Source organism: Ornithodoros turicata, chromosome 9, assembly GCF_037126465.1.
Source record: "Ornithodoros turicata isolate Travis chromosome 9, ASM3712646v1, whole genome shotgun sequence".
In the NCBI taxonomy this organism is placed as follows: domain Eukaryota; kingdom Metazoa; phylum Arthropoda; class Arachnida; order Ixodida; family Argasidae; genus Ornithodoros; species Ornithodoros turicata.
Genome location: NC_088209.1, coordinates 39131649 through 39157902, shown reverse-complemented (window position 1 = coordinate 39157902; position 26254 = coordinate 39131649). Strand labels below are relative to the sequence as shown.

Sequence of the window (26254 nt, the reverse complement as noted above, 5' to 3'; positions counted from 1 at the left end):
AGAGTGAATGTGTGTCCTTACTTTCAACTCAATATGAGCATTTTTATTATTTCACTGAACAATGAAAAGAAGGTAAGACGAACCTCTTGGTGTCTTCTGAGGCCAAATTTCGGTGGCTGTTCCCACTCTCAATCCACCTGCTGAATGAAGAGTGAATGTGTGTCCTTACTTTCAACTCAATATGAGCATTTTTATTATTTCACTGAACAATGAAAAGAAGGTAAGACTAACCCCCTGGTATCTTCTGAGGCCAAACTTCGGCGGCTGTTCCCACTCTCAATCCACCTGCTGAATGAAGAGTGAATGTGTGTCCTTACTTTCAACTCAATATGAGCATTTTTATTATTTCACTGAACAATGAAAAGAAGGTAAGACGAACCTCTTGGTGTCTTCTGAGGCCAAACTTCGGCGGCTGTTCGCACTCTCAATCCACCTGCTAAATGAAAAGTGAATGTGTGTCCTTACTTTCAACTCAATAGGAGCATTTTTATTATTTCATTGAACAAGGAAAAGAAGGTAAGACTAACCCCCTGATGTCTTCCGAGGCCAAATTTCGGTGGCTGTTCCCACTCTCAATCCACCTGCTGAATGAAGAGTAAATGTGTGTCCTTACTTTCAACTCAATAGGAGCATTTTTATTATTTCACTGAACAATGAAAAGAAGGTAAGACGAACCTCTTGGTGTCTTCTGACGCCCAATTTCGGCGGCTGTTCCCACTCTCAATCCACCTGCTGAATGAAGAGTGAATGTGTGTCCTTACTTTCAACTCAATAGGAGCATTTTTATTATTTCACTGAACAATGAAAAGAAGGTATGACTAACCTCTTGGTGTCTTCTGAGGCCAAATTTCCGTGGCTGTTCCCTCTCTCATTCCACCTGCAGAATGAAGAGCAGCATATGTGTCCTTAGCTTCAGGTCAATAGGAGCATTTTTATTATTTCACTGAACAACGAAAAGAAGGTAAGACTAACCTCTTGGTGTCTTCTGAGGCCAAACTTCGGTGGCTGTTCCCACTCTCATGCCACCTGCTGAATAAAGAGCTGAATGTGTGTCCTCAGTTTCAGCTCAATAGGAGCATTTTTATTATTTCACTGAACAAGGAAAAGAAGGTAAGACTAACCTCTTGGTGTCTTCTGAGGCCAAATTTCCGTGGCTGTTCCCACTCTCATTCCACCTGCAGAATGAAGAGCAGCATATGTGTCCTTAGCTTCAGCTCAATACGAGCATTTTTATTATTTCACTGAACAAATAAAAGAAGGTAAGACTAACCTCTTGGTGTCTTCTGAGGCCAAACTTCGGTGGCTGTTCCCACTCTCATACCACCTGCTGAATAAAGAGCTGAATGTGTGTCCTCAGTTTCAGCTCAATAGTAGCATTTTTATTATTTCACTGAACAAGGAAAAGAAGGTAAGACTAACCTCTTGGTGTCTTCTGAGGCCAAACTTCGGTGGCTGTTCCCACTCTCATTCCACCTGCAGAATGAAGAGCAGCATATGTGTCCTTAGCTTCAGCTCAATAGGAGCATTTTTATTATTTCACTGAACAATGAAAAGGAGGTAAGACTAACCTCCTGGTGTCTTCTGAGGCCAAACTTCGGTGGCTGTTCCCACTCTCATGCCACCTGCTGAATGAAGAGCTGAATGTGTGTCCTTAGTTTCAGCTCAATAGGAGCATTTTTATTCTTTCACTGAACAAGGAAAAGAAGGTAAGACTAACCTCTTGGTGTCTTCTGAGGCCAAATTTCCGTGGCTGTTCCCACTCTCATTCCACCTGCAGAATGAAGAGCAGCATATGTGTCCTTAGCTTCAGCTCAATAGGAGCATTTTTATTATTTCACTGAACAAGGAAAAGAAGGTAAGACTAACCTCTTGGTGTCTTCTGAGGCCAAATTTCCGTGGCTGTTCCCACTCTCATTCCACCTGCAGAATGAAGAGCTGAATGTGTGTCCTCAGTTTCAGCTCAATAGGAGCATTTTTATTATTTCACTGAACAAGGAAAAGAAGGTAAGACTAACCTCTTGGTATCTTCTGAGGCCAAATTTCCGTGGATGTTCCCACTCTCATTCCACCTGCAGAATGAAGAGCAGCATATGTGTCCTTAGCTTCAGCTCAATAGGAGCATTTTTATTATTTCACTGAACAATGAAAAGAAGGTAAGACTAACCTCTTGGTGTCTTCTGAGGCCAAACTTCGGTGGCTGTTCCCACTCTCATACCACCTGCTGAATAAAGAGCTGAATGTGTGTCCTCAGTTTCAGCTCAATAGTAGCATTTTTATTATTTCACTGAACAAGGAAAAGAAGGTAAGACTAACCTCTTGGTGTCTTCTGAGGCCAAACTTCGGTGGCTGTTCCCACTCTCATTCCACCTGCAGAATGAAGAGCAGCATATGTGTCCTTAGCTTCAGCTCAATAGGAGCATTTTTATTATTTCACTGAACAATGAAAAGGAGGTAAGACTAACCTCCTGGTGTCTTCTGAGGACAAACTTCGGTGGCTGTTCCCACTCTCATGCCACCTGCTGAATGAAGAGCTGAATGTGTGTCCTTAGTTTCAGCTCAATAGGAGCATTTTTATTCTTTCACTGAACAAGGAAAAGAAGGTAAGACTAACCTCTTGGTGTCTTCTGAGGCCAAATTTCCGTGGCTGTTCCCACTCTCATTCCACCTGCAGAATGAAGAGCAGCATATGTGTCCTTAGCTTCAGCTCAATAGGAGCATTTTTATTATTTCACTGAACAATGAAAAGAAGGTAAGACTAACCTCTTGGTGTCTTCTGAGGCCAAATTTCCGTGGCTGTTCCCACTCTCACGCCATCTGCTGAATGATGAGCTGAATGTGTGTCCTTAGTTTCAGCTCAATAGGAGCATTTTTATTATTTCACTGAACAAGGGAAAGAAGATAAGACTAACCTCTTGGTGTCTACTGAGGCCAAATTTCGGTGGCTGTTCGCACTCTTATTCCACCTGCCGAATGAAGAGCTGAATGTGTGTCCTTGGTTTCATCTCAATAGGAAAATTCTTATTATTTCACTGAAAAATGAAAAGAAGGTAAGACAAACCTCTTGGTGTCTGCTGAGGCCAAATTTTGGTGACTGTTCCCACTCTCATTCCACCTGCAGGATGAAGAGCTGAATATGTGTCCTCAGCTTCAGCTCAATAGGAGCATTTTTATTATTTCACTGAACAAGGAAAAGAAGATAAGACTAACCTCTTGGTGTCTACTGAGGCCAAATTTCGGTGGCTGTTCGCACTCTTATTCCACCTGCCGAATGAAGAGCTGAATGTGTGTCCTTGGTTTCATCTCAATAGGAAAATTCTTATTATTTCACTGAAAAATGAAAAGAAGGTAAGACTAACCTCTTGGTGTCTGCTGAGGCCAAATTTCGGTGACTGTTCCCACTCTCATTCCACCTGCAGGATGAAGAGCTGAATATGTGCCCTCAGCTTCAGCTCAATAGGAGGATTTTTATTATTTCACTGGACAATGAAAAGAAGGTATGACTAACCTCCTGGTGTCTTCTGAGGCCAAACTTCGGTGGCTGTTCCGACTCTCATGCCACCTGCTGAATGAAGAGCTGAATGTGTGCCCTTAGTTTCAGCTCAATAGGAGCATTTTTATTCTTTCACTGAACAATGAAAAGAAGGTAAGACTAACCTCCTGGTGACTTCTAAAGCCAAATTTCGGTGGCTGTTCCCACACTCATGCCACCAGCTGAATGGAAAGCTGAATGTGTGCCCTTAGTTTCAGCTCAATGAGAGCATTTTTATTCTTTCACTGAGCAATGAAAAGAAGGTAAGACTAACCTCTTGGTGTCTACTGAGGCCAAATTTCCGTGGCTGTTCCCACTCTCATTCCACCTGCAGAATGAAGAGCAGCATATGTGTCCTTAGCTTCAGCTCAATAGGAGCATTTTTATTATTTCACTGAACAATGAAAAGAAGGTAAGACTAACCTCCTGGTGTCTTCTGAGGCCAAACTTCGGTGGCTGTTCCTACTCTCATGCCATCTGCTGAATGATGAGCTGAATGTGTGTCCTTAGTTTTAGCTCAATAGGAGCATTTTTATTATTTCACTGAACAAGGAAAAGAATGTAAAACTAACCTCTTGGTGTCCACTGAGGCCAAATATTTCCGTGGCTGTTCCCACTCTCATTCCACCTGCTGAATGATGAGCTGAATGTGTGTCCTTGGTTTCATCTCAATAGGAAAATTCTTATTATTTCACTGAAAAATGAAAAGAAGGTAAGACTAACCTCTTGGTGTCTGCTGAGGCCAAATTTCGGTGACTGTTCCCTCTCTCATTCCACCTGCAGGATGAAGAGCTGAATATGTGTCCTCAGCTTCAGCTCAATAGGAGCATTTTTATTATTTCACTGGACAATGAAAAGAAGGTATGACTAACCTCCTGGTGTCTTCTGAGGCCAAACTTCGGTGGCTGTTCCGACTCTCATGCCACCTGCTGAATGAAGAGCTGAATGTGTGCCCTTAGTTTCAGCTCAATAGGAGCATTTTTATTCTTTCACTGAACAATGAAAAGAAGGTAAGACTAACCTCCTGGTGACTTCTAAAGCCAAATTTCGGTGGCTGTTCCCACACTCATGCCACCAGCTGAATGGAAAGCTGAATGTGTGCCCTTAGTTTCAGCTCAATGAGAGCATTTTTATTCTTTCACTGAGCAATGAAAAGAAGGTAAGACTAACCTCTTGGTGTCTACTGAGGCCAAATTTCCGTGGCTGTTCCCACTCTCATTCCACCTGCAGAATGAAGAGCAGCATATGTGTCCTTAGCTTCAGCTCAATAGGAGCATTTTTATTATTTCACTGAACAATGAAAAGAAGGTAAGACTAACCTCCTGGTGTCTTCTGAGGCCAAACTTCGGTGGCTGTTCCTACTCTCATGCCATCTGCTGAATGATGAGCTGAATGTGTGTCCTTAGTTTTAGCTCAATAGGAGCATTTTTATTATTTCACTGAACAAGGAAAAGAATGTAAAACTAACCTCTTGGTGTCCACTGAGGCCAAATATTTCCGTGGCTGTTCCCACTCTCATTCCACCTGCTGAATGATGAGCTGAATGTGTGTCCTTAGTTTCAGCTCAATAGGAGCATTTTTATTCTTTCACTGAACAAGGAAAAGAAGGTAAGACTAACCTCTTGGTGTCTTCTGAGGCCAAATTTCCGTGGCTGTTCCCACTCTCATGCCATCTGCTGAATGATGAGCTGAATGTGTGTCCTTAGTTTCAGCTCAATAGGAGCATTTTTATTATTTCACTGAACAAGGAAAAGAAGGTAAGACTAACCTCTTGGTGTCTACTGAGGCCAAATTTCGGTGGCTGTTCGCACTCTTATTCCACCTGCCGAATGAAGAGCTGAATGTGTGTCCTTGGTTTCATCTCAATAGGAAAATTCTTATTATTTCACTGAAAAATGAAAAGAAGGTAAGACTAACCTCTTGGTGTCTGCTGAGGCCAAATTTCGGTGACTGTTCCCACTCTCATTCCACCTGCAGGATGAAGAGCTGAATATGTGTCCTTAGCTTCAGCTCAATAGGAGCATTTTTATTATTTCACTGGACAATGAAAAGAAGGTATGACTAACCTCCTGGTGTCTTCTGAGGCCAAATTTCGGTGGCTGTTCCCACTCTCATGCCACCTGCTGAATGAAGAGCTGAATGTGTGCCCTTAGTTTCAGCTCAATGGGAGCATTTTTATTCTTTCACTGAGCAATGAAAAGAAGGTAAGACTAACCTTCTGGTGACTTTTGAGGCCAAATTTCGGTGGCTGTTCCCACTCTCAATCCACCTGCAGAATGGAGAGATGAAAAGTGTGTCCTTAGTTTCAACTCAATAGGAGCATTTTTATTATTTCACTGAACAGTGAAAATAAGGTACGACTAACCTCCTGCTGTCTTATGAGGCCAAATTTCGGTGGCTGTTCCTACTCTCATTTGCTTGCTGAATGAAGAGCTGAATATGTGCCCTTAGCTTCAGCTCAGTAGGAGCATTTGTATTCTTTCATTGAACGATCAAAAGAAGGTAGGACTAACCTCCTGGTGTCTTCTGATGCCAAATTTCGGTGGCTGTTCCCACTCTCATTCCACCTGCAGAATGAAGAGCTGAATATGTGTCCGTACTTTCAACTTAATAGGAGCATTTTTATTATTTCACTGAACAATGAAAAGAAGGCAAGACTAACATCCTGGTGTGTTATGAGGTCAAATTTCGGTGGCTGTTCCCACTCTCATGCCACCTGCTGAATGAAAAGTTGAGTGTGTCCCTTTAGTTTCAGCTCAATAGTAGCATTTTTATTCTTTCACTGAACAATGAAAAGGAGGTAAGGCTAACCTCCTGGTGTCTTCTGTGGCCAAATTTCGGTGGCTGTTCCCACTCTCATTCCACCTGCTGAATGAAGAGCTGAATATCTGTCCTTAGTTTCAGTTCAATAGGGACATTTTTATTATTTCACCAATCATGGAAAAGAAGGCAAGACGTGTTTCCTGCAGCCAAATTTCGGCGTTCGTTTTTCGTGTACCATTGCACCTGCAGAATAAAGAGCACATTTTATTAAGTATGTGCGCTCAGTTCCAGCCCAAAATGAGAATTCTTTATTAATTTACTGAGTATGGAGTGCATAGTTTCAGCTCGATAGAATTGTTTATTTCACTGGACATGGAAAAGTGTCCAATTATACCTGCAAAATGAAGAGCACCTAATGCTGAATATGTGTGTTTCGTATATTACCTCAATCTCCGAAGGTACTTCTTTCTGCAAGTTCGCTAGTGAACATCTTCCCCTGTTCAGAGTTTTCTGTCTACTGATACTGCTTGCCTCGTTGTTTCTGAACTTTATTACTTTTATTCGTAGTTGTGTGATTGTCTGCAGTGAGCCCTCGTTAATATGACCCCCGATAATCCGACATACCCGCTTTACGACCATACTCCTGGGGAACAATGCAGTGAAACCTCTGCAAATCCCCTCCCCTCCGGTTAATATAACTCAAATTTTCGGGTACGACCATGGTCATAACAACGAGGGTTCACTGTATGTACTGCATTCTTCGACGGTCAGCGTCATCTCTGGCTGACACTCTCTCCACATCTACGCTTGCAAGAGTTGATGCAACGCAACCAGATCACAGCGAGGAATGGGGCTAAGTATACCAGCCCTAGAATAAACTACGACATTTTCTTGAGATTGGGGGCTTCTTGATACTCACTGCTTCCTTCGGTTTCAATTTTGGTTTTGACCTATACTTTTATTGACAGCCACCACCACGTGATGACCACGTGACGCTGTGACGCATATTGCCATTTTGACAGCCATACAAAGCTGCAGAATTTGGACACGTTTGGCACAATGTTACGTTATTATTGGCGCAACTTTTATGGCTACACCTATACTATTGATTTGATACACAGCTTACTTTCCGAAATGGCATGGCTAATATTAATAGATCAGCATGGTTCACGTTAGGCTTAGTTGAGATAGCATGTGAACGGAGTATATTTCCAGTAGGCGAACAAGGACGACTGCATGCTGGAGTCCGTAAGGTCTTTCGGACCATTCCGTGTTGTTTATGCGAATAGATTAGCGGGAAAATACCTCCAAACGTCAGTGCTTTCCCTGCTGTTCTGGCAGGAGCGCCGAGGCAGTGCAGAACATTGTTTTCTGTACAGCGAACACATTTACTGCGCATGCTCCCAGGTCCCGTTCTTCGCCAGATCAAAGAAAGAAAAAAGAAGAAAACAAGATAACCGAATCGCGCAAAACGCCTCCTCAAATCAGTTACGATCACGCACGTCTAGATAACAACCTGATAATGCCCTGTGAAAACTTCGAGGTGACCCTGCTGATAACCCGCGTAAGAAGATGGGGAAAGATGAAATGGTTTGTCTGCGCCGAAAGTTTGTCATACGTTCCTATATTTTTGTTCGGATGTGTTTATGGCCGTGAGGATGCCAAGAGACACTGAATGGTTTTTAATGTTCAGTTCAGTGCCCGCGTCGAATGCATAAAGCCTTATGAGGGCATAAGCAGGCAATAGCCTGATAGAAGATACGTACACGCGATAAATGGTGCTATGCGGTCCCCCCCCCCCCCCCCAACACGGTTTCAATCTGTTTACTAACGTCATGGTGACGTTTCTCGGGTATTGGTCAATATGGCACCAAATTACTGGCGTCCTTAGAATCAGTAGGCGAGCGGGATACTAAAAGATCCCGCGTTCTACAGAGACAAAAGTAAAACGGAGGAAGATGAATAATGTAAGGACAAATGGACTGGCCTTTTACGGTGTGGCGCCCTCACAGCATCCGTGCCTCGTCTTTTATTTCGTACTTCCTGCCTTATTAGCCCAGGTAGGGAACACTAACACATGTTTAGCAAAAAAAAGAACAACCTTCATAAGGGTAATAGAGCAGTATGATCATCGACAATTCTTTATAGACACGCACACAACCCAAGTTTCTCTTACTTACACAGTTCATCAAAACTAGTAAAGACTAAGTAATCGTGCACACTCTTTGCACACACTATACAAACATAGCAAATTCAAAGACCGCGAATGGAATGCGGTTACGCAGTTATTGTTTTGCCCCGCAGACGCAGTTGTTATGTGATGTTCTTTTTCTCGTATAATAAACTGAAACTCTCACACACCTTACTACCACGTCCCTCTAACGTCCCCAAAGGTCCTTCGTCTATGCCGCTGAGGGCTGACCCTATATACTCTCTCTACCGAAACACGAGTTTTTGTGCCAAATATTATACCGTGCTTATTCTTCCGTTTGTGCTTATTGTATAGACCTTTTTATATTGTGGTATCACGAAGTGTGCGTAATCTCTCTCTCTTTTAACCACTGCTGTGTCGGTTGATGACTAGGACTGAGGCACGTCGAGCTACATATAGTGTAGCTTTTTTCCCCAGTGTCCCGTTGTGTTGTTTTTCTTGCGTGATGTATGAAATAAAATGAAAACAAAGATATCATATAACGGATGGTTTGCATCGCTTACGAATCTAACGTTTCGCCCTTGAGCAATTCTTGAGGGAAGGGGGGCGGTACTGCGATGAGAGCCGGTACGGAAAAAATGGCCCGCGTTTTTTGTTCTGGAAAACAAAGATATCTTTTAGAATTATCATTTGTTAGATGCGACTTACGTCGATAACGAGGTCTTATCGCCGATAGTGGTCTCAAACGTGCTGTTTCCCTCTTTACTGCGAGGGAACCTGCGGCTTTTATAAGCTGCAGCGGTACAAGCAGAGTAAGAAGAGCCATCCTGACGACGGCGGGTGCAGCATCTACGCGGCGAGCGGTGGAGGAGTTCCTTAGTCCAGTAGTCTACTGCGGGCAACTGCGATGTAAGCGAATAACTACTTTGTTTAACATGAGACAATTGATGTTCTGAGACTGGAACGCATAGCTGGGCCAGCTGGCTAACCTTTTCAGTGACTTCCATCTTTCAACTACTTTGTTTGATGCTGGTTAACATGGATGTTGCTTGTGTCCTCTGGGGCTGGCTTGTCCAGGGAGCATGAGAAGATGGTTGTTACCTCTTTTTCGCTAGTGTTTCATCCTTATGTTCATTTGCGGTTTCTTTTCTTGCCGGTAACGTCGCTCAAGAGGAATTTCAGCTCCCTCGACATTGCCGTGGACGAACCTGCGGCAGAGGACTTGCTACAGCAGATGCCGTCACTTCGTACGCCGCTGTCTCAACAGCTCGGCCGTCCTCGGGCACCCGGCTAGTACGCCTGAACTTAGCGGTACCGACGCTTTCCAGCCACAGCGACCCCAAGTCTCGAGACTTCCTCGTCGACTTGAACATTTCGCAAACGGCCGACCCGACCAGAGAACGCGGACCGCAGCTCCTGGCTGACTGTCCTTCCAATGGCATCTTGCACGTGCCGGACGTTTGAAAAGGTGGGAAGGAGTGTGGCGGTACCAGGGTGTTGTCGTCATTATCTCTCCCTCCTATCCAGCGCGAGGTGATACCCATTATTTATTTCAAAATAAAGTTGTTGTTGTTGCTACGAGCGTGTAACAGAAATGCCCCTTGACGAGTTGCAGGCACATTACGACGCAATGGTCTGCTACAGGGAACTGCGGTGTAAGCAAATAAACATGCTGTTGGTTAACCTGTGCGTTCGTTTGTATTTGTCCGAACGCATTCATATCACAACGTTATATGGAAATTTACGCTTGGAGACATTGTGTTCTGAACTCGTTTGCCCACTTGCTATTTGCGAAATAAACAGTATCTTCTTCGTGCATGTGTGTAGTTACTGTGAGCAACCGAAGCACTTTACTTTCTTTGCGGAAAGTATCAAAACTTGAAAGACTAACCTCGTGGTCACTTCATGTCTCCGTTCTGATAATCGCCGGCGAGGGAAGATAGTGCATGGCCGCATTTAATTTTCAGGGCGGGAGCAGTGTGTGGGCTGGTATCGCGCTTGTCCCATCCTACAGGTAGCAAAGCGAACTACCTCCTATACTTTACAATACATACCTGCGTAATACGCTGGCGCCACAGTGTTGCCGAGCTAGCCGCGGATGCCTGTAACTTGCTGCACTCGGGTTTACGCTGGGCGGACCTTAAAGAACAAAAATGCTCCTATTGAGCTAAAACTAAGGACACTTATTCTGCTCTCTATTCTGCAGGTGGAATGAGAGTGGGAACAGCCACCGAAATTTGGCTTCAGCAGACAGCAAGAGGTTAGTCTTACCCTCTTTTCATTCTTCAATGAAATAATAAAAATGCTGCAATTGAGCTGAAGCTAAGGACACATATTCATCTCTTCATTCTGCAGGTGGAATGAGAGTGTGAACAGCCACTGAAATTTGGCCTCGGCAGACAGCAAGAAGTTAGTCTTACCCTCTTTTCATTGTTCAATGAAATAAAAATGCTGCTATTGAGCTCAAGCTAAGGACACATATTCATCTCTTCATTCCGCAGGTGGAATGAGAGTGGGAACAGCCACCGAAATTTGGCCTCAGAAGACACCAGGAGGTTAGTCTTACCTTCTTTTCATTGTTCAGTGAAATAATAAAAATGCTCCTGTTGAGCTGAAACTAAGGACAGATATTCAGTTCTTCATTCAGAAGGAGGAATGAGAGTGGGAACAGCCACTGAAATTTGGCCTCAGAAGACACCAAGAGGTTAGTCTTACCCTCTTTTCATTGTTCAGTGAATTAAAAAAATGCTGCTATTGAGCTGAAGCTAAGGACACATATTCTGCTCTTCATTCTGCAGGTGGAATGAGAGTGGGAACAGCCACCGAAATTTGGCCTCAGCAGACAGCAAGAGGTTAGTCTTACCTAATTTTCCTTGTTCAGTGAATTAAAACAATGTTCCTATTGAGCTGAAGCTAAGGACAGATATTCAGCTCTTCATTCAGCAGGTGGAATGAGAGTGGGAACAGCCACCGAAATTTGGCCTCAGAAGACACCAAGAGGTTAGTCTTACCTTATTTTTCTTGTTCAGTGAAAGAATAAAAATGTTCCCTATCAAACTGGAACTAATGACACTTATTCAGATCTTCATTCTGCAGGTGGAATGAGAGTGGGAACAGCCACTGAAATTTGGCCTCAGAAGACATCCAAGAGGTTAGTCTTACCTTCTTTTTCTTGTTCGGTGAAAGAATAAAAATGCTCCTGTTGAGCTAAAACTAAGGCCACATATTCTGCTCTTCATTCTGCAGGTGGAATAAGGGTGGGAGCAGCCACCGAAATTTGGCCTCAGCAGACACCAAGAGGTTAGTCTTACCTTATTTTCCTTGTTCAGTGAATTTAAAAAAATGCTCCCATTGAGCTTATGCTAAGGACACATATTCAGCTCTTCATTCTGCAGGTGGAATGAGAGTGGGAACAGCCACCGAAATTTGGCCCAGAAGACACCAAGAGGTTAGTCTTACCCTCTTTTCATTGTTCAGTGAAATAATAAAAATGCTCCTGTTGAGCTGAAACTAAGGCCACATATTCTGCTCTTCATTCTGCAGGTGGAATGAGGGTGGGAGCAGCCACCGAAATTTGGCCTCAGCAGACACCAAGAGGTTAGTCTTACCTTATTTTCCTTGTTCAGTGAAAGAATAAAAATGCTCCTATTGAGCTGAAACTAAGGACACATGTTCTGCTCTTCATTCTGTAGGTGGAATGAGAGTGAGAGCAGCCTCCGAAATTTGGCCTCAGTAGACACCAAGAGGTTAGTCTTACCTTCTTTTCCTTGTTCAATGAATTAAAAAAAATGCTCCTATTGAGCTGAAGCTAAGGACACATATTCAGCTCTTCATTCTGCAGGTGGAATGAGAGTGGGAACAGCCACCGAAATTTGGCCTCAGAAAACACCAAGAGGTTAGTCTTACCTTCTTTTCCTTGTTCAGTGAAATAATAAAAATGCTCCTGTTGAGCTGAAACTAAGGACAGACATTCAGCAGGTGGAATGAGAGTGGGAACAGCCACTGAAATTTGGCCTCAGAAGACACCAAGAGGTTAGTCTTACCCTCTTTTCATTGTTCAGTGAAATAATAAAAATGCTCCTGTTGAGCTGAAACTAAGGACAGACATTCAGCTCTTCATACAGCAGGTGGAATGAGAGTGGGAACAGCCACTGAAATTTGGCCTCAGAAGACACCAAGAGGTTAGTCTTACCCTCTTTTCATTGTTCAGTGAAATAATAAAAAGCTCCTGTTGAGCTGAAACTAAGGACAGACATTCAGCTCTTCATTCAGCAGGTGGAATGAGAGTGGGAACAGCCACTGAAATTTGGCCTCAGAAGACACCAAGAGGTTAGTCTTACCTTATTTTCCTTGTTCAGTGAAAGAATAAAAATGCTCCTATTGAGCTGAAACTAAGGACACATGTTCTGCTCTTCATTCTGTAGGTGGAATGAGAGTGGGAGCAGCCTCCGAAATTTGGCCTCAGTAGACACCAAGAGGTTAGTCTTACCTTCTTTTCCTTGTTCAGTGAATTAAAAAAATGCTCCTATTGAGCTGAAGCTAAGGACACATATTCAGCTCTTCATTCTGCAGGTGGAATGAGAGTGGGAACAGCCACCGAAATTTGGCCTCAGAAAACACCAAGAGGTTAGTCTTACCTTCTTTTCCTTGTTCAGTGAATTAAAAAAATGCTCCTATTGAGCTGAAGCTAAGGACACATATTCATCTCTTCATTCTGCAGGTGGAATGAGAGTGGTAACAGCCACCGAAATTTGGCCTCAGAAGACACCAAGAGGTTAGTCTTACCCTCTTTTCCCTGTTCAGTGAAAGAATAAACATGTTCCCTATCGAACTGGAACTAAGGACACTTATTCAGATCTTCATTCTGCAGGTGGAATGAGAGTGGGAGCAGCCTCCGAAATTTGGCCTCAGTAGACACCAAGAGGTTAGTCTTACCTTCTTTTCCTTGTTCAGTGAAATAATAAAAATGCTCCTGTTGAGCTGAAACTAAGGACAGACATTCAGCTCTTCATTCAGCAGGTGGAATGAGAGTGGGAACAGCCACTGAAATTTGGCCTCAGAAGACACCAAGAGGTTAGTCTTACCCTCTTTTCATTGTTCAGTGAAATAATAAAAAGCTCCTGTTGAGCTGAAACTAAGGACAGACATTCAGCTCTTCATTCAGCAGGTGGAATGAGAGTGGGAACAGCCACTGAAATTTGGCCTCAGAAGACACCAAGAGGTTAGTCTTACCTTCTTTTCCTTGTTCAGTGAAAGAATAAAAATGCTCCTATTGAGCTGAAACTAAGGACACATGTTCTGCTCTTCATTCTGTAGGTGGAATGAGAGTGGGAGCAGCCTCCGAAATTTGGCCTCAGTAGACACCAAGAGGTTAGTCTTACCTTCTTTTCCTTGTTCAGTGAATTAAAAAAATGCTCCTATTGAGCTGAAGCTAAGGACACATATTCATCTCTTCAATCTGCAGGTGGAATGAGAGTGGTAACAGCCACCGAAATTTGGCCTCAGAAAACACCAAGAGGTTAGTCTTACCTTCTTTTCCTTGTTCAGTGAATTAAAAAATGCTCCTATTGAGCTGAAGCTAAGGACACATATTCATCTCTTCAATCTGCAGGTGGAATGAGAGTGGTAATAGCCACCGAAATTTGGCCTCAGAAAACACCAAGAGGTTAGTCTTACCTTCTTTTCCTTGTTCAGTGAATTATAAAAATGCTCCTATTGAGCTGAAGCTAAGGACACATATTCAGCTCTTCATTATGCAGGTGGAATGAGAGTGGGAACAGCCACCGAAATTTGGCCTCAGAAAACACCAAGAGGTTAGTCTTACCTTCTTTTCCTTGTTCAGTGAATTAAAAAAATGCTCCTATTGAGCTGAAGCTATGGACACATATTCATCTCTTCATTCTGCAGGTGGAATTAGAGTGGGAGCAGCCACCGAAATTTGGCCTCAGCAGACACCAAGAGGTTAGTCTTACCTTTTTTTTCTTGTTCAGTGAAAGAATAAAAAGGCTCCTATTGAGCTGAAACTAAGGACACATATTCTGCTCTTCATTCTGCAGGTGGAATGAGAGAGGGAACAGCCACCGAAATTTGGCCTCAGAAAACACCAAGAGGTTAGTCTTACCTTCTTTTCCTTGTTCAGTGAATTAAAAAAATGCTCCTATTGAGCTGAAGCTATGGACACATATTCATCTCTTCATTCTGCAGGTGGAATGAGAGTGGGAGCAGCCACCGAAATTTGGCCTCAGCAGACACCAAGAGGTTAGTCTTACCTTTTTTTTCTTGTTCAGTGAAAGAATAAAAAGGCTCCTATTGAGCTGAAACTAAGGACACATATTCTGCTCTTCATTCTGCAGGTGGAATGAGAGTGGGAACAGCCACCGAAATTGGGCGTCAGAAAACACCATGAGGTTAGTCTTGCCTTTTCTATATTCAGTGAAATAACAAAAATGCTCATATTGAGTTGAAACTAAGCGCAAATACCCTGCTCTTTTCTCGTTTGAGATGGAATGGAAGTGGAAGAACGACAGCCGAAATTTGGCCTCGTGAAAACAACAGGTTAGTATTACTTTCTATTCCGAGTTCAGTCAAGTTTCAATGAAATGGTCAAAAAAAAAAAGTTGAGCAGAAAGTAATACGGATTTCAGCAGATCGTTTTCGTGTAGAGCAGTGTGCTGTGCCAGGATAATGGTAACAATGATGCCGTGATGTTACATGTAAAGTGCCAGTGTAGGTTCCGCATAGATGGTGGTGGTGGTAATGCTAATGAAACTCTCTGCCGTGGGCGGCCACGCATAAGCGGGCAACGTCACGAGCTATCGCAGGGGGACAGTACGTCCTGAGCCACTTCGCAGGGAACTCTGCCGACATTTGTCTTCTGTGAAAATTCTACCACTATTTGGGCACTTTTATTTTTTCGCTAAAAATGGCAAAAACTGCCTCACCCCGTCGCCTTTTTAGGGTGTTCGCCAAATTTGGGCCGAAATTAAAGCGCAACTCCTGCTGAGCGGCTACCCAAAACTCTAGCGCGATCTGAGCACTTTAATTTTTTCGCTAAAAATGGCAAAAACTGAATCCTAACCTCTTGGTGTTTTGGGGGCAAAATTTCGAAGGGCTTTTTTCGTCGCGAAATTTGTGCCGAAATTAAAGCGCACTTCCTGCAGAACGACTACCCAACATTCTAGGAGGAGCTGACGCGCTGCTGAGGACACGAAACGAAACAAACACAACGAATGTACTAAGATACCATGGAGGGGGAGGGGACAAGAACAGCTTGATTGCAAGAAAAAAGGAAAAATTGGTTAAATGTAGGTTTCTAAGCCTAACCCTAACCCTAACCTTAACCCTAACCTTAACCCTAACCTTAACCCTAACCTAACCCTAACCCTAGCCCCAACCCTAACCCCAACCCCAACCCTAACCCTAACACAAACTCTAACCCTAACTCTAACTCTAACCTTAACCCTAACCTTAACCTTAACCCTAGCCCCAACCCTAACCCCAACCTTAACCCTAACCCTAACCTTAACCATAACCCCAACACCAACTTCCTTGGTCCTTATTACGCAGGTAGCGTGGGACTGGAAGAAGGATCATCCAAATTTGGTCTCAGGGAACACCCATAGTCGTGCCTGTTTTGGAGTGCTTACATTTAGATGTGATCATGCACTCAGTAGGGGTGCTCTTTGTTTTGCAGGTGGAGATCAAGAACATTAAGTGAACAGGGTGAAGGCTACAGGTTTGTGAAATAAAAGATGGAAGTGGAGGAGTGAGTTATCATGCTTTCTCCTTTACCTTTTTTTTAACATTTTATTTATTGATGGTAAATGAAGAGTTTCATACACCAATATTTTTTTTTCATTTGGTTCTATTGGTTAGACTTTCAGTTATCTGGAAGCGCGCGCGCGCGTGTGTGTGTGTGAGTCTGTGAATAAATCTGGGTTGACACTTCGTCGTCGCGTCGTTGCTCTGTCATCCCTGTCCTTGGATGCTCGTGCTTCACAATGTGTGCCGCATACCAAGTACCCCATTTTAACACCATTTTAATACTGGTGATTTGGGCTCGGAAAACACCAAGACCCAAGGTGTTCTATATTGTGCAGGTGGAATGTCGCAGGAAGTCTACTACAACTATGGAGACCTGCATTACAATCTCAATTCCGGCCTCAATGCAATCCCCCTCTTTTCGTAAAAATTTGTCCGCTTTGTTGCCTACTATGTAATAAAATTAATTTATAGCGCCGTGATGCTGAAGAAAACTTCCGTAATTTAGAATGCTGGAAAGGTAAGCAGCTCTTCCCTCGAAGGCGCTCAAACTCTTGTTGAAAAGTTCGTCCCCGCAAAACGAAGTGCGAGAAGGGGCGAGAACGATGCACACACTCCCCCAATCTTAGACTTTATCTACCCTGGAAATCTTTCCCAACTCCAAGAGATATAGACTCGTCCTGCAGGGAGGTAAAGGACCCCCCCTCCCATGGTCGAGTCCATTTGCTGAGTAGAATGGCACAACTAGCCTAGCCCCCTAACCTAACCTTAGCCCTAATGCTAGCCCTAACCCCAACCCTAACCTTAACACTAACCTAACCCTAATCCCAACCCTAACCCTAACCCCAAACCTAACCCTAACCCTAATCTCGCCCCCTAACCCTAACCTCTCAAGAGAAATGGACTCGTCCTGCGGGGAGGTAAAGGACCCCCCCCTCCCATGGTCGAGTCCATTTGCTGAGTAGAATGGCACAACTAGCCTAGCCCCCTAACCTAACCTTAGCCCTAATGCTAGCCCTAACCCTAACCCCAACCCTAACCTTAACCCTAACCTTAACCCTAATCCCAACCCTAACCCCAAACCTAACCCTAACCCTAATCTCGCCCCTAACCCTAACCTCTCAAGAGAAATGGACTCGTCCTGCGGGGAGGTAAAGGACCCCCCTCCCATGGTCGAGTCCATTTGCTGAGTAGAATAGGCACAACTAGCCTAGCCCCCTAACCTAACCTTAGCCCTAACCCTAACCCCAACCCTAACCTTAACCCTAATCCCAACACTAACCCCAAACCTAACCCTAACCCTAATCACGCCCCTAACCCTAACCTCTCAAGAGAAATGGACTCGTCCTGCGGGGAGGTAAAGGACCCCCCCTCCCATGGTCGAGTCCATTTGCTGAGTAGAATAGGCACAACTAGCCTAGCCCCCTAACCCAACCTTAACCCTAGCCTTAGCCCCAACCCTAACCCTAACCCCAACCCTAACCTTAACCCTAACCCCAAACCTAACCCTAACCTCGCCCCTAACCCAAACCTCTCGCCCAAATTCGTCATTTTTCGTGCAAAGCTCACAGCGCCCCTAGCGGGGACGTCCGGAACTAATTCAAGGCCACGTTTGAGGTCAAACAAGGTCGTTCAAGGTCAAACGAGGTCAAACAAGGTCAATCAAGGTCAAACGGTAAAAATTTTTTCGGGCCGTTTTTGGCAAAATTTGAAAAGTTTTCAAGGCCGTTTTAGAGGTCAAATAGCGGTCAAGTAGAGGTCAATAGAGGTCGTTCAAGGTCGTCTAAGGTGACTTCCTGGGAATGGACTCGTCCAGGGGGGGAAAGGACACCCCTCGGGCGAGTTCATTAGTGGACTCGTCGAAGGGGTGTCCTTTACCTCCCCGGGCGAGTCCATTAATGGACTCGTCCAGGGACGTAAAGGACACCCCTTCGAGCACCTGATGCTAGAAGAGTCCACTTTTCCGCATTTGCTTTGTAGGAATTTGTGCAGCATTGTGTTAGGAGGCGCTGCAGTTCAGAAAGAGACTTTACAAAATTTGGCTATGGGACTCCAGATCTTAGGAAAGTCCAGTTCGTGCTTCCTACTACCGGTACTGCTATTAAATTCACCTAAATATTCGTCATCTAATATTAGGCAACTCACCTCTCACCGTCATTCCATCAGAACCACGCTTAATATGACCGCGATTAACAAATAATTTATTAAACATTCAATCAAAGAGACACAAAGTTTAACTACACATTAAAGACAACTGAGTACCGAAAGAATTGACACCCGACATGAAGTTTTGGGGTCTTCCTGCGGCCAAATTTCGAAGAACCGCCGTCTTGTCCCTTTTCACGGTGTTTTCTGCGGCCGAATTTCGGCCTCCTCCTCCTTCTCGCATTCCACCTGCAGAAGAGTGTGTGTTTTGTCATCAAGCAAGAAAACGACCTATGGAGGCAGCCCCCTTTTACACACACTCTAGTATCTTACATCCCACATAACAACGCTCCAAAGGGACGATGAAGGATGAAAGTCACTGAAAAGGTTAGCCAGCTGTAGGGATCGAACCCACATCTTCTGGATTAACGGTCCAGGGCTCTACCAATTGAGCTAAGCTTGATTGCTTGAAGCTAAGCTAAGTTGATTTCTTAGGCAATTTGAGGCTTTGTTTGTATCTGTCCCTTCTATGTTGTTCCAGCCTCAGAACATCAGTTTATCTCAAGCTCCAAAGGGAGATTGCAAAGGGAGGGAGGCAGAATAGAGAGCACCTTTACTGAGTGTGTGTGCATAATTTGAGCCCAAGTGGAGGATTTTTATTACCGAGAATGGAAAAGTAGGAAAGACTACGTGGCCGAATTTCGGCGGGTCTTTTTCCTGTACTGTTCGAGCTGCAGAATAAAGATTTGAGTATGCTTGCTTATGGCCAATTCAGCTGATCGTTTTCGTACAGAAAAAGATGCACTGGCTCGAGTTTGCACGTTACACGGCCGCTTCAGTCCAACGTGTGTCGCGTTTCATTGGTTTTCTTTCTTTCTTTATTACAGGATTATAGAGAGGTTAGCCAAGATAGAGCTGGCTCGCTTGCTCATTGGTTCAGTTCCCTTAGAAGTCGGCCCAGTGTGCACTGTCCCTCTCCGATAGTTCGTGACGTTGTACGCCTAGGCGTGGCCCAACACGGCAAGCAGTTCCATTACCGTTACCACCACCATCTATGCGGAACCTACAGTGGCGCCTTACATGTACCATCACGGCATCATTATTACCATTATTCTGGCACAGCACACTGCTCTGCACACTGCACGAAAAGGATCAGCTGAATTCGGTATTAGTTTCTGCTCAACAGGAGCGTTTTTTACAATTGAAATTTGGCTGAGCTCGGAAAAGAAGGTAATACTACCTTGATGTTTTCCCGAGCCCAAATTTCGGTGTCTGTTCCCACTCTCACTCCACCTGCAGAATGAAGAGCTGAGTATGTGACCTTACTTTCAGCTCAATAAGAGCATTCTTATTATTTCACTGAACAAGGAAAAGAAGATCAGACCAACCTCTTGGTGTCTTCTGAGGCCAAACTTCGGTGGCTGTTCCCACTCTCACTCCACCTGCAGAATGAAGAGCTGAGTATGTGACCTTACTTTCAGCTCAATAAGAGCATTCTTATTATTTCACTGAACAAGGAAAAGAAGATCAGACTAACCTCTTGGTGTCTTCTGAGGCCAAACTTCGGTGGCTGTTCCCACTCTCACTCCACCTGCAGAATGAAGAGCTGAGTATGTGACCTTACTTTCAGCTCAATAAGAGCATTCTTATTATTTCACTGAACAAGGAAAAGAAGATCAGACTAACCTCTTGGTGTCTTCTGAGGCCAAACTTCGGTGGCTGTTCCCACTCTCGCTCCACCTGCAGAATGAAGAGCTGAGTATGTGACCTTACTTTAAGCTCAATAAGAGCATTCTTATTATTTCACTGAACAAGGAAAAGAAGATCAGACTAACCTCTTGGTGTCTTCTGAGGCCAAACTTCGGTGGCTGTTCCCACTCTCACTCCACCTGCAGAATGAAGAGCTGAGTATGTGACCTTACTTTCAGCTCAATAAGAGCATTCTTATTATTTCACTGAACAAGGAAAAGAAGATCAGACTAACCTCTTGGTGTCTTCTGAGGCCAAACTTCGGTGGCTGTTCCCACTCTCACTCCACCTGCAGAATGAAGAGCTGAGTATGTGACCTTACTTTCAGCTCAATAAGAGCATTCTTATTATTTCACTGAACAAGGAAAAGAAGATCAGACTAACCTCTTGGTGTCTTCTGAGGCCAAACTTCGGTGGCTGTTCCCACTCTCACTCCACCTGCAGAATGAAGAGCTGAGTATGTGACCTTACTTTCAGCTCAATAAGAGCATTCTTATTATTTCACTGAACAAGGAAAAGAAGATCAGACTAACCTCTTGGTGTCTTCTGAGGCCAAACTTCGGTGGCTGTTCCCACTCTCGCTCCACCTGCAGAATGAAGAGCTGAGTATGTGACCTTACTTTAAGCTCAATAAGAGCATTCTTATTATTTCACTGAACAAGGAAAAGAAGATCAGACTAACCTCTTGGTGCCTTCTGAGGCCAAACTTCGGTGGCTGTTCCCACTCTCACTCCACCTGCAGAATGAAGAGCTGAGTATGTGACCTTACTTTCAGCTCAATAAGAGCATTCTTATTATTTCACTGAACAAGGAAAAGAAGATCAGACTAACCTCTTGGTGTCTTCTGAGGCCAAACTTCGGTGGCTGTTCCCACTCTCGCTCCACCTGCAGAATGAAGAGCTGAGTATGTGACCTTACTTTAAGCTCAATAAGAGCATTCTTATTATTTCACTGAACAAGGAAAAGAAGATCAGACTAACCTCTTGGTGCCTTCTGAGGCCAAACTTCGGTGGCTGTTCCCACTCTCACTCCACCTGCAGAATGAAGAGCTGAGTATGTGACCTTACTTTCAGCTCAATAAGAGCATTCTTATTATTTCACTGAACAAGGAAAAGAAGATCAGACTAACCTCTTGGTGTCTTCTGAGGCCAAACTTCGGTGGCTGTTCCTACTCTCAATCCCCCTGCTGAATGAAGAGCTGAATCTGTGTCCTTAGTTTCAACTAAATAGGAGCATTTTTATTCTTTCACTGAACAAGGAAAAGAAGGTAAGACTAACCTGTTGGTGTCTTCTGATGACAAATTTCGGTGGCTGTTCCCACTCTCAATCCATCTGCAGAATGAAGAGCTGAATGTGTGTCCTTAGTTTCAGCTCAATAAGAGCATTTTGCTATTTCACTGAACAATGAAAAGAAGGTAAGACTAACATCCTGGTGTCTTCTGAGATCAAATTTCGGTAGCTGTTTCCGCTCTCATTCCACCTGCAGAATGAAGAGCTGAATATGTGTATTTACTTTAAACTCAATAGGAGCATTTTTATTATTTCACTGAACAAGCAAAAGGAGATCAGACTAACCTCTTTGTGTTTTCTGACGCCCAGTTTCGGCGGCTGTTCCCACTCTCAATCCATCTGCAGAATGAAGAGCTCAATGTGTGTCCTTAGTTTCAGCTCAATAGGAGCATTTTGCTATTTCACTGAAGAATGAAAAGAAGGTAAGACTAACATCCTGGTGTCTTCTGAGATCAAATTTCTGTGGCTGTTTTCGCTCTCAATGCACCTGCAGAATGAAGAGCTGAATATGCGTCCGTACTTTCGGCTCAATAAGAGAATTCTTATTATTTCGCTGAACAAGCAAAAGAAGATCAGACTAACCTCTTGGTGTTTTCTCACGCCCGATTTCGGCGGCTGTTCCCACTCTCAATCCACCTGCAGAATGAAGACCTGAGTGTGTGTACTTAGTTTCAGCTCAATAGGAGCATTTTTATTATTTCACTGAACAATGAAAAGAGGGTAAGACTAACCTCTCGGTGTCTTCTGACGCCAAATTTCAGTGGCTGTTCCCACTCTCATTCCACCTGCTGAATGAAGAGCTGAATATATGTCCTTAGTTTCAGCTCAACAGGAGCATTTTTATTATTTCACTGAACAATGAAAAGAGGGTAAGACTAACCTCTTGGTGTCTTCTTAGGCCAAATTCCGGTGGCTGTTAGCACTCTCATTCCACCTGCTGAATGAAGAGCTGAATATCTGTCCTTAGTTTCAGCTCAACAGGAGCATTTTGATTATTTCACTGAACAATGAAAAGAGGGTAAGACTAACCTCCTGGTGTCTTCTGAGGCCAAATTTCAGTGGCTGTTCCCACTCTCATTCCACCTGCTGAATGAAGAGCTCAATATCTGTCCCCAGTTTCAGCTCAACAGAGGCATTTTTATTATTTTACTGAACAATGAAAAGAAGGTAAGACTAACCTCCTGGTGTCTTCTGAGGCCAAATTTCAGTGGCTGTTCCCACCCTCATTCCACTTGCTGAATGAAGAGCTGAATATCTGTCCTTAGTTTCAGCTCAACAGGAGCATTTTATTATTTCACTGAACAATGAAACGATGGTAAGACTAACCTCTTGGTGTTTTTTGACGCCCAATTTAGGCAGCTGTTCTTCCTCTCATTCCACCTGCAGAATAAAGAGGTGAATATGTGCCCTTAGTTTCAGCTCAATGGGAGCATTCTTATTATTTCATTGAACAAGGAAAAGAAGGCAAGACGTATTTCCTGCAGCCAAATTTCGGCGTTCGTTTTTCGTGTACCATTGCACCTACAGAATAAAGAGCACATTTTACTGGGTATGTGCCCTCAGTTCCAGCCAAAATGAGAATTGTTTATTCATTTACTTAGTATGGAGTGCATAGTTTCAGCACAATAGAATTGTTTATTTCACTGAACATGGAAAAGAAGGTAAGACTAACCTCTTGTTGCTCCCTGGGGACATGCTTTGAGGGCCCTCCTTCCATTCCCATCCCACCTGCAAAATATTGAGAATATGTTTTATGTGTGGTTTAGTTCAGCTCAATAGGAGCATTTTTATTTATTTATATTTCCCAGAAAGTTCCTCCTTTCGGTCCAGTTTTACCTGCAATTTGAAGAGCACCTAATTGCTGTATATGAGTATTTAGTATATTGTCCCAATCTCCGAAGGTACTTCTTTCTGCAAGTTTTCTAGTGAACACCTTCCCCTAGAGAGCTGGGCCAAAACTGTTTAATTTGAGTTAGAGGGAAGCTCGTTTATTTTCCCGCTGAAAACGAAACGAAATAGTACATCGGGACCGAAGGATTTATATCAGTGACAAAAAAAAGAAAAAGAAGAAAATCGGGGGAAGGAAGGAACTACCAAGTAGCTTTTTAGCCAGGTCATACAAGAAACAGTTCTATAGCTTGCTCATATATCTCACATGTATGTGGCACGACCATGATGAATGTCGTTGAGAGGGTACCGTTGTCGAGGCACCAGCCAAGGGAGTAGTTAGCCGGGACCCGTTGATCATACTACAGTCTACTCTCTGTCAGCCCAAATAACATATTTCTAACTGAAGCCACTACATTGGTACTATTGTTTTTTGATCGTTATTATCTGAGTATTTCGAACAGTCTGTCAGGCAGGAGAGTCAGATTGTTCATTATTCCCGATTTCCCCATTCATGAACTATTGAGTGTAACAATTTCGAACAGTTACTTCGAACTGTTCCAGATTTTTTAGACCTTGCGTTTCGACTACCTCTTTTGACCATATATACTATGGACACTTTTTTTTATATTCTGTACTTCATTATCCTTACTAGCGTTTCTGCTTCCAGAGTTTTCTGTCTACTGATACTGCTTGCCTCGTTGTTTCTGAACTTTATTACTTTTATTCGTGGTTCTGTGACTTTCTGCAGTGAACCCTGGTTAATATGACCCCCGATAATCTGACATACGCGCTTTACGTCCATACTCCTGGGGAACAATGCACTGAAACCTCTGCAAATTCGGTTTCAATTTTCAATTATGGTTTTGACCTATACTTTTATTGACGGCCACCACCACGTGATATCCTATGACCACGTGACGCTGGGACACATATTGCCATTTTGACAGCCGTACAAAGCTGCAGAATTTGAACACGTTTGGCACAATGTTACGTTATTATTGGCACAACTTTTATGGCTACGCCTATACTATTGATTTGATACACAGCTTACTTTCCGGAATGGGCTAGCTAACGTATCAGCATGGTTCACGTTAGGCTTAGTTGAGATAGCATGTGAACGGGGTATCTTTCCAGTAGGCGAACAAAGACTATTACATCCTGGCGCCCTGAAGGCCTTTCGGACCACTCCTTGTTGTTTATGCGAATAATTAGCGGGAAAATACCTCCAAACATCAGTGCTTTCCCTGCTGTTCTGGCAGGAGCGCCGAGGCAGTGCAGAACGTTGTTTTCTGTACAGCGAACACATTTACTGCGCATGCTCCCGCGTCCCGTTGTTCGCCAGATTGAAAAAAGAAAACAAGATAACCGAATCGCGCAAAACGCCTCCTCAAATCAATTACGATCACGCACGTCTATAGATAACAACCTGATAATGCCCCGTGAAAACTTCCAGGTGACCCTGCTGATAACCCGCGTCTCTTGATGGCGAAAGATGAAATGGTTTGTCTGCGCCGAAAGTTTGCCATACGTCCCTATATTTTTAGCATAGAACACGGCTTCAGACAAACGCTGGGCCCACACACAGCGCAGTAGGAGTACGACTGCATTAAATCACAGAGAACCATATTGTCTCTAAGCAACAGACCTCTCCTTGTTTGTAAACAAATGGGCGTCATAGTGTACGACAGCGCCACAATTTGGTAGACTTGAACTACCCTGGAAGTTAGGGGTGAACAAGGTCGCGCCCGAAAGCCACGGTCTTGAGGAGATCACGATGGTCCCCAGAAAGGGACGCGACGTTGGGTCCTAGTTTTGTTTCAGTAGGAGGCAGAGAACAAGTGCCCATTCGTGGAACCCAGCCCACCCCTTACGATTTGTTTCGGTTTCAATCTGTTTACCAACGTCACGATGACGTTTCTCGGGTACTGGTCAATATGGCACCAAATCACTGGCGTCCTTAGAAGTGGCGAACGGGATACTAAAAGATCCTGCGTTCTACAGAGACAAAAGTAGAGCGGAAGAAGATGAATAGTGTAAGGACAGATGGACTGGCCTTTTACGGTGCGCCGCCCTCACTGCATCCGTGCCTAATCTTTTACTTCATACTTCTCCCCTTATTAGCTCAGGACGGGGACACTAACACAAAACTGGAAAAAAAAAATCCTTCATAAGGGCAGTGGCGTATCTAGGGTGTGGCAGGTGTGGACAGGTGCCATGGGCGCCAGGTGAACAGGGGCGCCATTATGTGGTCGGGTGTGAATGTGCCAGGTCGGGCACTCAACCTGGCACATTCATAAATGATCTAAAGCACCCGCCATTAGGGAGGTTGTAGTGTGAAACCTAGTGCGGACCACACGAAAACGCATCCCCAAGGACATCATGTTAACCATGTTGCCATGGGCGCAGGTAGCTATAGATACGCCACTGCATAAGGGTGATAGAGCAGTATGATCATTGGCAATTCTTTATAGACGCGCACACAACCCAAATTACCCTTACTTCCACAGTCCGTCGAAACTATAGTAAAGCATGCTGATCATGCACACTCTCTGCACACACTTTCCAAGCAAATTCAAAGACCGCGAACGAAATGTGGTTACACGGTTATTGTCTTGCCCCGCAGACCCAGTTGTTACGTGATGTTCTTTTTCTCGTACAATAAACTGACTGTCACACACACACCTTACTACCACGTCCCTCTAACGCTGAGGGCTTAACACTCTCTCTACGAACATGAGCTTCTGTGCCAAATGTTATATTGTGCTTATTCTTCCGTTTGTGTTTATTGTATATATTTTTTTATATTGTGGTTTCATGAAGTGTACATGATCTCTCTCTCATCTGCTGTGTTGGCTGAAGAGCAGGACTGAGGCACGTCGAGCTACATAATCTAGCTTTTTCCCCCAGGGTCCCGTTGTTTAGTTTTTCTTGCGTGATATATGAAATAAAATGAAAAGAAAGATATCATGCATATA

General features: G+C 43.9%; 1 long non-coding RNA gene across 3 annotated transcripts; it reads right to left on the bottom strand.

Annotated features, from left to right (window-relative positions):
• Positions 1-540: 540 nt before the first annotated feature.
• Positions 541-22671, bottom strand: LOC135367955 (uncharacterized). 3 transcript variants are annotated; one of them, XR_010414594.1, is made up of 7 exons: positions 22568-22671; positions 22419-22487; positions 21675-21743; positions 21526-21579; positions 21378-21431; positions 676-732; positions 541-581 (listed from the first exon to the last, which is right to left on the bottom strand). It is a non-coding gene; the product is annotated as an uncharacterized LOC135367955 (long non-coding RNA). The 3 variants fall into 3 exon arrangements; XR_010414593.1 differs by having other exon boundaries at positions 21675-21728; XR_010414595.1 differs by lacking the exons at positions 541-581; positions 676-732 and adding an exon at positions 6347-6409 and having other exon boundaries at positions 21675-21728.
• Positions 22672-26254: the final 3583 nt, after the last annotated feature.